Source organism: Rhinopithecus roxellana, chromosome 6 (genome assembly GCF_007565055.1).
Source record: "Rhinopithecus roxellana isolate Shanxi Qingling chromosome 6, ASM756505v1, whole genome shotgun sequence".
In the NCBI taxonomy this organism is placed as follows: domain Eukaryota; kingdom Metazoa; phylum Chordata; class Mammalia; order Primates; family Cercopithecidae; genus Rhinopithecus; species Rhinopithecus roxellana.
The window spans coordinates 136,921,814-136,929,846 of NC_044554.1; the positions used below are offsets into that span (position 1 = coordinate 136,921,814).

General features: G+C 48.4%; 1 pseudogene across 1 annotated transcript; it reads right to left on the reverse strand.

Moving 5' to 3' along the window:
* Positions 1–3,202: 3,202 nt before the first annotated feature.
* LOC104664232 lies at positions 3,203–3,687 on the reverse strand (annotated as a pseudogene). The gene has a single exon (XR_004058065.1). The product of XR_004058065.1 is annotated as a coiled-coil-helix-coiled-coil-helix domain-containing protein 2 pseudogene (transcript).
* Between the last annotated feature and the right edge of the window lie 4,346 nt (positions 3,688–8,033).

Here is an 8,033-nt window from a genome sequence, read left to right on the forward strand (position 1 = left end):
AACAACCCATACTGCCAACAATAAGAAAAATTTACTTTAGTTATAATACAACCACCCCCGTGGAGAATCATAGCCATTAGGGGCTATAATTATGAAGATAATGGATCGATCCAGAAAAAAAAAAAAAAACCTCCTGATTCTTTCAGGCAGAAAACAAAATGATATAATAACGTAAAAACTATGCCGTGAACGAGAACAGGAAAGAAAGATAGAATAAAATGAGGACAGCTTCTGCATTTGGGAGGTAGAATTGCAGGCAGTCTTTATTTCTCTTATTCTCGCTATGATTTGTTTGTACAATAAATAAGAGTTAGACTTGGGGACAATCACTACTGAATTTTATCAAATGCCTTGTCGCGTCTACTGAGATAACAGCATGTTTCATTACTTTTCCCATAGACTGTGGTAATAGCTTTCCTTCCAGTACCCCGGCCTTGGTCTCCTAGGTGAACATCTACCAGATCCTAGTGCATTCCATTTAATTCAAGCCTGAGAACTTTTACTGAGCAACTACTTTGTACCAAGTCCTGCAGCTAAGACAGGAAGAGGTCGATGGGGGATACTAGCTTGGTGAGGGTCCAATCCAGGACCGCAGGACCAGAGAAAGACCCATAGAGGAAAGAGAGGGGCTGGGGCCTTCACAGAAGGCAAGTAGAATGGGCAGAGTGAGGCCATGAGGGGAAGCACTTTGCCATGAGTGTCAGAGCTTAGCATGGGGTTTGGCGCATAGTGGGTGCCCAAAAACCATTTGACGAATTGAACTGAATTGTATTGCATGGGGGAGTCTGGCTCCCATCCCCAACCTCTCCTACTTCAGCCCAGCATCAGGGACAAGCCCTTGCCCTCCCAGCAACCGAAACCACCTTTGCAAAGTTATGACTGAGACAGTGAAAGATCCAACTTCACTGACTCCATCTTGCTTCTCACCTCCAAGCTGTCCTTGCTCATTCCTGGGCGTAGGCTGAACTAACTTGGGGAGAAACTTAGTTTATAGTTTAAACAAAAGTGACCAGATTGCCTTTGTAGGACTGACATTAGCCACAAGATTAGAAATTACGGTTTAGGAGTCATGCAGCTGGAGGCTACAAGATTCTGACCCTCCCTAAACTGCTCCTAAGACCAGTGCTTGAGATATTTTGCAGACCCTGCACTTGATGGAGCAGCTGGCACCACCCAGACTGATAAACTGGCTCATCTCATCTTGTGGCCGCCCTCCCCACCCCTCCCTCCCCTCCTGCCGCTCACCGCCCCCCCACCCCCCAGCCCTCCACACCCAGGAACTGACTCAGCGCAAGAAGATAGCTTCTACTCCCTAAGATTTTATGTCTGACCAATCAGCACTCCTGGGTCACTGGCTCCACCCACCCACCAAGTAGTCCTTAAAAACTCTGCTTTCCTTGGCTGGGCACGGTGGTTTATCCCTGTAATCCTACAATCCCGGCACTTTTATAAGGGGTCAAGAGATGCAGACCATCCTGGCCAACATGGTGAAACCCCATCTCTACTAAAAATGCCAAAATTAGCCGGGAGTGGTGGCGTGCACCTGTAATCCCAGCTATTCGGAAGCCTGAGGCAGGAGGATCACTTGAACCTGGGAGGCGGAAGTTCCTGAAAGCGGAGATAGCACCACTGCACTCCAGTCTGGGAGAGCGAGACCCTGTCTCAAAAAAAGAAAAAAGAAAGGTCACAGAGGAGACTTGCCCAGACATGCCTGCAATGGAAAAGGCCATTCCCTGACGCATGCGCAGTATGGGGAACAAAGCAATATGGAGTAACTCAAGCTGAGGGCCCCCATGCACACTAGGAGGACGGAGACCAGAAATTCACGCCTTATGCAAACGAGACACCTACCCCTCATCGATTTCTTAGAAAAGCCCCTCTGTATTCAACTGTGAAACAGCGACCGTTTTTCAGGACCCCTGTCTGTGGCAGAGAGCTCTCTCTCTCTTTGACTTACTAAACTCCTCCTCTAACCTCACTCAGAGAGTTCGTACCCTTGATTTCCTCGGCTGTGAGACAAATAACTTCAAGTGGCACCCCCAGACAATGGGGCTATTTCACCAAAGCTCTAGTCCTAGGGGTTTATTTTTGTTTTTTGAGACAGGGTCTTGCTCTGTCGCCCAGGCTGGAGTGCAGTGGTGTGATCATGGCTTACTGCAGCCTCAACCTCCTGGACTCAAGCAGTCCTCCCACCTCAGCCTCCCAAGCAGCTGGGACTACAGGTGCTCCCCATTATGCCTAATTTTTTTTTTTTTAAGACAGAATCTCACTCTTTCACTCAGGCTGGAGTGCAGTGGTGCAATCTCAACTCACTGCAACCTCCGCCTCCTGGGTTCAAGCAATTCTCCTGCCTCAGCCTCCCAAGTAGCTGGGATTACAGGCATGCACCACCATGCCCAGCTAATGTTTTGTATATTTAGTAGAGATGGGGTTTTGCCATGTCGGTCAGGCTGGTCTCAAACTCCTGACCTCAGGGGATCCACCTGCTTCTGCCTCCCCAAGTACTGGGATTACAGACGTGAGCCACTGCACCTGGCCCTGACAAATTGTTTTTAATTTCTTTGTAGAGATGAGGTCTTGCTATGTTGTCCAGGCTGGTCTCAAACTCCTGGCTTCAAGTGATCTTCCCGCCGAAGTGTTGGGATTATAAACGTAAGCCACAGCGCCCAGTCCTAGCCTTGGTTCTTTGCTCCTACAAAATGCTAGAAAAAAAAGGCCTGCCTGGTCCCTAAACAGACCTCCAGGGAGCATATTTAATCAATGAAAACTCTATACCTGGGTGTGCTGACAAGGAACATTTTCCGATTTGTAAAGTCACTTGTTTTTGTTTTGTTTTGTTTTCTTGGTTTTTTTTTTTTTTTTTTGGAAGAAAATGACTTTATTCTAATTAACTCACAAAGAGTAAAATCATAACGGCTAGTTTAAGGAGACCACACAAACATTTGCCCAGCCCCAAATTCTACAGAGTAGGAACCTCCCCCGCCCCCCCCCGCCCCCCCCCGGCCCCCCCCCCCGCCCCCCCCGACCCCCCCCCTCCCCCCCGCCTGGCTTCCATTTCAATTCTGAAGCAAGGAAGCTAGGAATGACAGGAGAGGTTTGACTGATGGTTATTCTTTATACCTTCACTATCAATTCTATTTTTATACTGAATTAAATTAGTTATGAGCGCTGATTTTCCATCTCTCCAGGTTGAACTTCTTGATTAGGCCGATCCGTGTGCAAGTCGGCACTGTTTCAGCACCTCACTGAAACCCTCACAGAGCTTGATGTCACCCTGGTTCTGGGCACACTCCGGAAACTGTTTGATCTCATAGAAGCAAGGCTGCTGCTGCTGTACCGGCTGGGTTCCCTGAGGCTCCTGGTAAGTGATGTCAGGCCTCGCAGGCTCAGCATTACTTCCTCCACTGAAGCCCCCAGTAATGGCGTGACCCAGTGTGTGCCCCACAGCAGAGCCCACAGCCACGCCACCTGCAGTGGTTGCCATCTGGGCCATCAGACCTGGCTGCCGGGGTGCAGCAGCAGAAGAGCCAACGGCAGATGGGGGTGCCGCTGCTGGCGGCTGAGCGACTGGTGCTGGCCTGGGTGCAGCTCTCATCTGAGGGGCCCGGCTGGCCACAGGGGCCACGCGGGAGGTGCGGCTTCGGGCTTCCACGCGACATCCTAGGTACGCGACGGCTCGATCTCAGGACGTGTCAAGTTACTTGTTTAACAAGCAAAACAAAATACATCCTGCAAAGAAACAAGAAACCATCACAGCTAGGTTTAGATTTAATGAACTACTTTTATTGAAAAGAACAAAACTGCACGAGAAGTATACAAAACTCCGGAGTGGGGAAAAAAAACAACAACAACAACAAGCATATCTATCTTTTCTTTTCTTTTTCTTTTTTCTTTTTTTTTTTTTTTTTTTTTTTTTTTTGCGACAGAGTCTTGCTCTGTGGCCAGGCTGGAGTGCAGTGGCATGATCTTGGTTCACAGCAACCTCCACCTCCCAGGTTCAAGTGATTCCCCCGCTTCAGCCTCCCAAGTAGCTGGGACTACAGGCGTACACCACCACGTCTCCACAAAAATAAAATAATTTTTGTATTTTAGTGAAGACAGGGTTTCACCATGTTGGCCAAGATGGTCTCGATCTCCTGACCTCGTGATTCGCCCCCCTTGGCCTCCCAAAGTGCTGGGATTATGGGCGTGAGCCATCGCGCCCTGTCTAAGCGCATCTATCTTTTCTTCTGTCATTCATCTTCTGCGGAAGCTGAAGATGCATCCTTCTTGTCCTGTTTATCTGAAGGGCCCATCGTGATCCATAATTCCTTATTTCTCTTAGTATTTTCAAATATCTTTTGGGCAAGCTATCAAGCAATCCGCTTGGCCCATAAGTGATTTTCCAGCCCTTTATTTTATTTTTTTTTATTTTTATTTTTATTTTTATTTTATTTTTGAGACAGGGTGTCACTCTGTCTTCCAGGCTGAAGTGCAGTGGTGCAATCTCAGCTCACTGCAACCTCCACCTTCCAGGTTCAAGCAATTCTCCTGCCTCAGGCTCCCGAGTACCTGGGATTACAGGTGCCCACCGCCACACCTGGCTAATTTTTGTATTTTTAGTAGAGATGGGGTTTCACCATGTTGGCCAGGCTGATCTGGGACTCCTGACCTCAGGTGATCTCCCTGCCTCGGCCTCCCAAAGTGCTGGGATTACAGGCGTGAGCCACTGTGCCCAGCCGATTTTCCAGCAGCATTGTGAGCCGAAGCTGTCCCCATCCTTGACTGTGTGAAAATGTTTACCTGGGAATTGTCACCTGTAAAAAAAAAAAAAAAAAAAAATCCTCTCACACAGCGAGGTTTGCCATCGGTTTTCTTTTCCAGACCGGGCTATTTATTTTTATGCTGAAATAAAACATTATAGCTAAGGGATTTCAAGCACACTTCAAGGAACTTCACATTACAGGGCAGAAGGAGCAAGCTGCCCAGCGGAAAGGGGCCCCCAGCGTCCCCTCATACCTGGTGGCAGCCGCATGATTGCTGGGGTTTATGTGCTAGAGCCGTGTTCTCACATTTACTACTCAAAAATGCACCCCTGGCTGAGTGCAGTGGTTCACACCTGTAATCCCAGCACTTTGGGAGGCCGAAGCAGGCTGATCACCTGAGTTCAGGTATTCAAGACCAGCCTGGTCAACATGGTAAAACCCCATCTCTACTAAAAATACAAAAATTAGCCGGGCATGGTGGTGGGCACCTGTAGTCCCAGCTACTCTGGAGGCTGAGGCGGCAGAATCGCTTGAACCCTGGAGGCAGAGGCTGTAGTGAGCTGCTGACATCGTGCCACTGCACTCCAGTCTGGGTGACAGAGTGAAACTCTGTCTTCCAAAAAAAAAAAAAAAAAAAAAAAAAAGGCCAGGCGCGGTGGCTCAAGCCTGTAATCCCAGCACTTTGGGAGGCCGAGATGGGCGGATCACGAGGTCAGGAGATCGAGACCATCCTGGCTAACATGGTGAAACCCCGTCTCTACTAAAAAATACAAAAAGCTACCTGGGCGAGGTGGCCTGTAGTCCCAGCTACTCCGGAGGCTGAGACAGGAAAATGGTGTGAACCCGGGAGGCGGAGCTTGCAGTGAGCTGAGATCCGGCCACTGCACTCCAGTCTGAGCGACAGAGCGAGACTCCATCTCAAAAAAAAAAAAAAAAAAATACACAAAATGCACCCCTTTGGCCAGGCGCAGTAGCTCACACCTGTAATCCCAGCACTTTGGGAGGCCAAAGCAGAAGGATTCCCTGAGCCCAGGAATTCAAGACCAGTCTGGGCAACAAAGCGAGACCCCCGCCCCTATAAAAAAATTAAATTAGCTGGACATGGTGGTGCATGCCTGTAGGCCTAACTACTCAAGTAACTGTGGGAAGATCACTTGAGCCCAGGAGTTGGAGGCCACAGTGAGCTATGATCATGCCACTGCACTCCAGTCTGCATGACAGCACGGGACCCTGTCTCAAAACAAACAAACAAACAAGAGACCCTGGAGATGGCCTGAACTAATATTTGACCTGATCACACCATTTGACAAATGCTGGAAGCCAGTTTTTTGTTGTTGTTATTGTTGTTTTATTTTGGGTTTTTTGTTTGTTAGTTTGTTTTGTTTTGTTTTTTTGAGACAGAATCTCATTCTATTACTCAAGCTGGAGTTCAGTGGCTACATCTCAGCTCACTGCAACTTCCACCTCCCGGGTACAAGCGATTCTCCTGCCTCACCCTCCTGAGTAGCTGGGATTACAGGCACATGCAACCACACCCTGCTAATTTTTGTATTTTTAGTAGGGATGGGGGTGTCACCATGTTGGCCAGGCTGGTCTCGAACTCCTGACCTCAGATGATTCACTCGCCTCAGCCTCCCAAAGTGCTGGGATTACAGGCGTGAGCCACCGCGCCTGGCCTGGAAGCAGTATTATTGGAGGAGGTGCAGGATGGAATTCAAGTTCCTTTAGGGACCTCAGGCAAGTCACTGTATCTTCATGGTACTCAGTCTCTCATCCCCTCGAGGGCTGCCTGACAGCCTCTTCCAGCCCTGGCATTTGTGATTCTGGTGTCTGTTGTGAGAGTGTGTGCTGGTAACAGCCTGTGCACTTTTATCTAAGGAAAGATTCCATTTAGATTCCTTGTTAGAAAACATGTTGGGTTTCTCATGGAAAGCGATGATTTATGCTGAAAGTCGCCTCTGCAGCAGGAAGCTGAGATTTCCCTCCCTGCCCCATTTTTTTCCCAACTCCTCCAGACTCATTTGGCCTGAGTGCAACAGAATAAAAGAGGAAAGTTGAATATCAGCTTCGCCGGGTTCATTTTGCAAACCTCACTTAGATTTAGCATTAGGTTTAGGGCTAGGGTGGGGTTTGTGTTAGAGTTAGGATTGAGGCTAGGGCTGTTTTTAGGATGGGGATTTGGTTCAGGAATAGGGTTAGGGATAGTACTAGAGTTAGGTGAGGATTAAGTGATGGCTAAGGCTAGGATTCAGGCCAGGTTTAGGGTTATGAGCAGGGTTAGTCTTAGGATTAGGCACAGGGGTAGGGCTAAAACCAGGGCTAGGATTAGAGATACTCGTAAGCTTAATTTTGTTTATTTATATATATTTGTTGAGACAGAGTCTCGCTCTGTTGCCCAGGCTGGAGTGCAGTGGCTCAATCTCGGCTCACTACAACCTCCACTTCCCAGGTTTAAACAATTCTTGTGCCTCAACCACCGGAGTAGCTGGGACTACAGGCATGCTCCATCATGCCTGGCTAATTTTTGTATTTTTAGTAGAGACGGGGTTTCACCATGTTGGCCAAGCTGGTCTCAAGCTCCTGGCCTCAAGTGATCTGCCTGCCTTGGTCTCCCAATGTGCTGGGATTACAGGCATGAGTCACTGCACCTGGCCAGTAGGCTTAATTTTAGGATTAAAATTGATGGATTTGCTTGGTCAGGGATCCATCATCTCCTTGTGCGGTTTCTTCCTTCTGACTCTTTGGCAGTCTTCTGCACCCTGAAAAGCCCCAGGGGCACAGCTTCTCAAGGCCATGGGAGCCCACCTCTTGCACCAGCATGACCGGGATGTGAGACATGGAGTCAAAGGAGATCATTTCAGAACTTTAAGATTTGACTGCCAGCCAGGCGCAGTGGCTCACGCCTATAATCCCAGCACTTTGGGAGGCCGAGGCGGATGGATCATGAGGTCAGGAGATCGAGACCATCCTGGCCAACATGATGAAGCCCCATCTCTACTAAAAATATAAAAAAAAAATTAAAAAAATAAAAAAATAAAAATTAGCCAGGCATGGTAGCATGCACCTGTAGTCCCAGCTAGTCAGGAGGCTGAGGCAGAGGAATTGCTTGAACCCAGGAGGCAGAGGTTGCAGTGAGCTGAGATCATGCCACTGCACTCCAGCCTGGTGACAGAGTGAGACTCCGTCTCAAAACAAGACGAAAAAAAAAAAGATTTGACTGCCCTGCTGATTTTCAGACTTGCAAGGGATCTGTAGCCCCTTTGTTTTGGTCAATTCTTCCCATTTGGA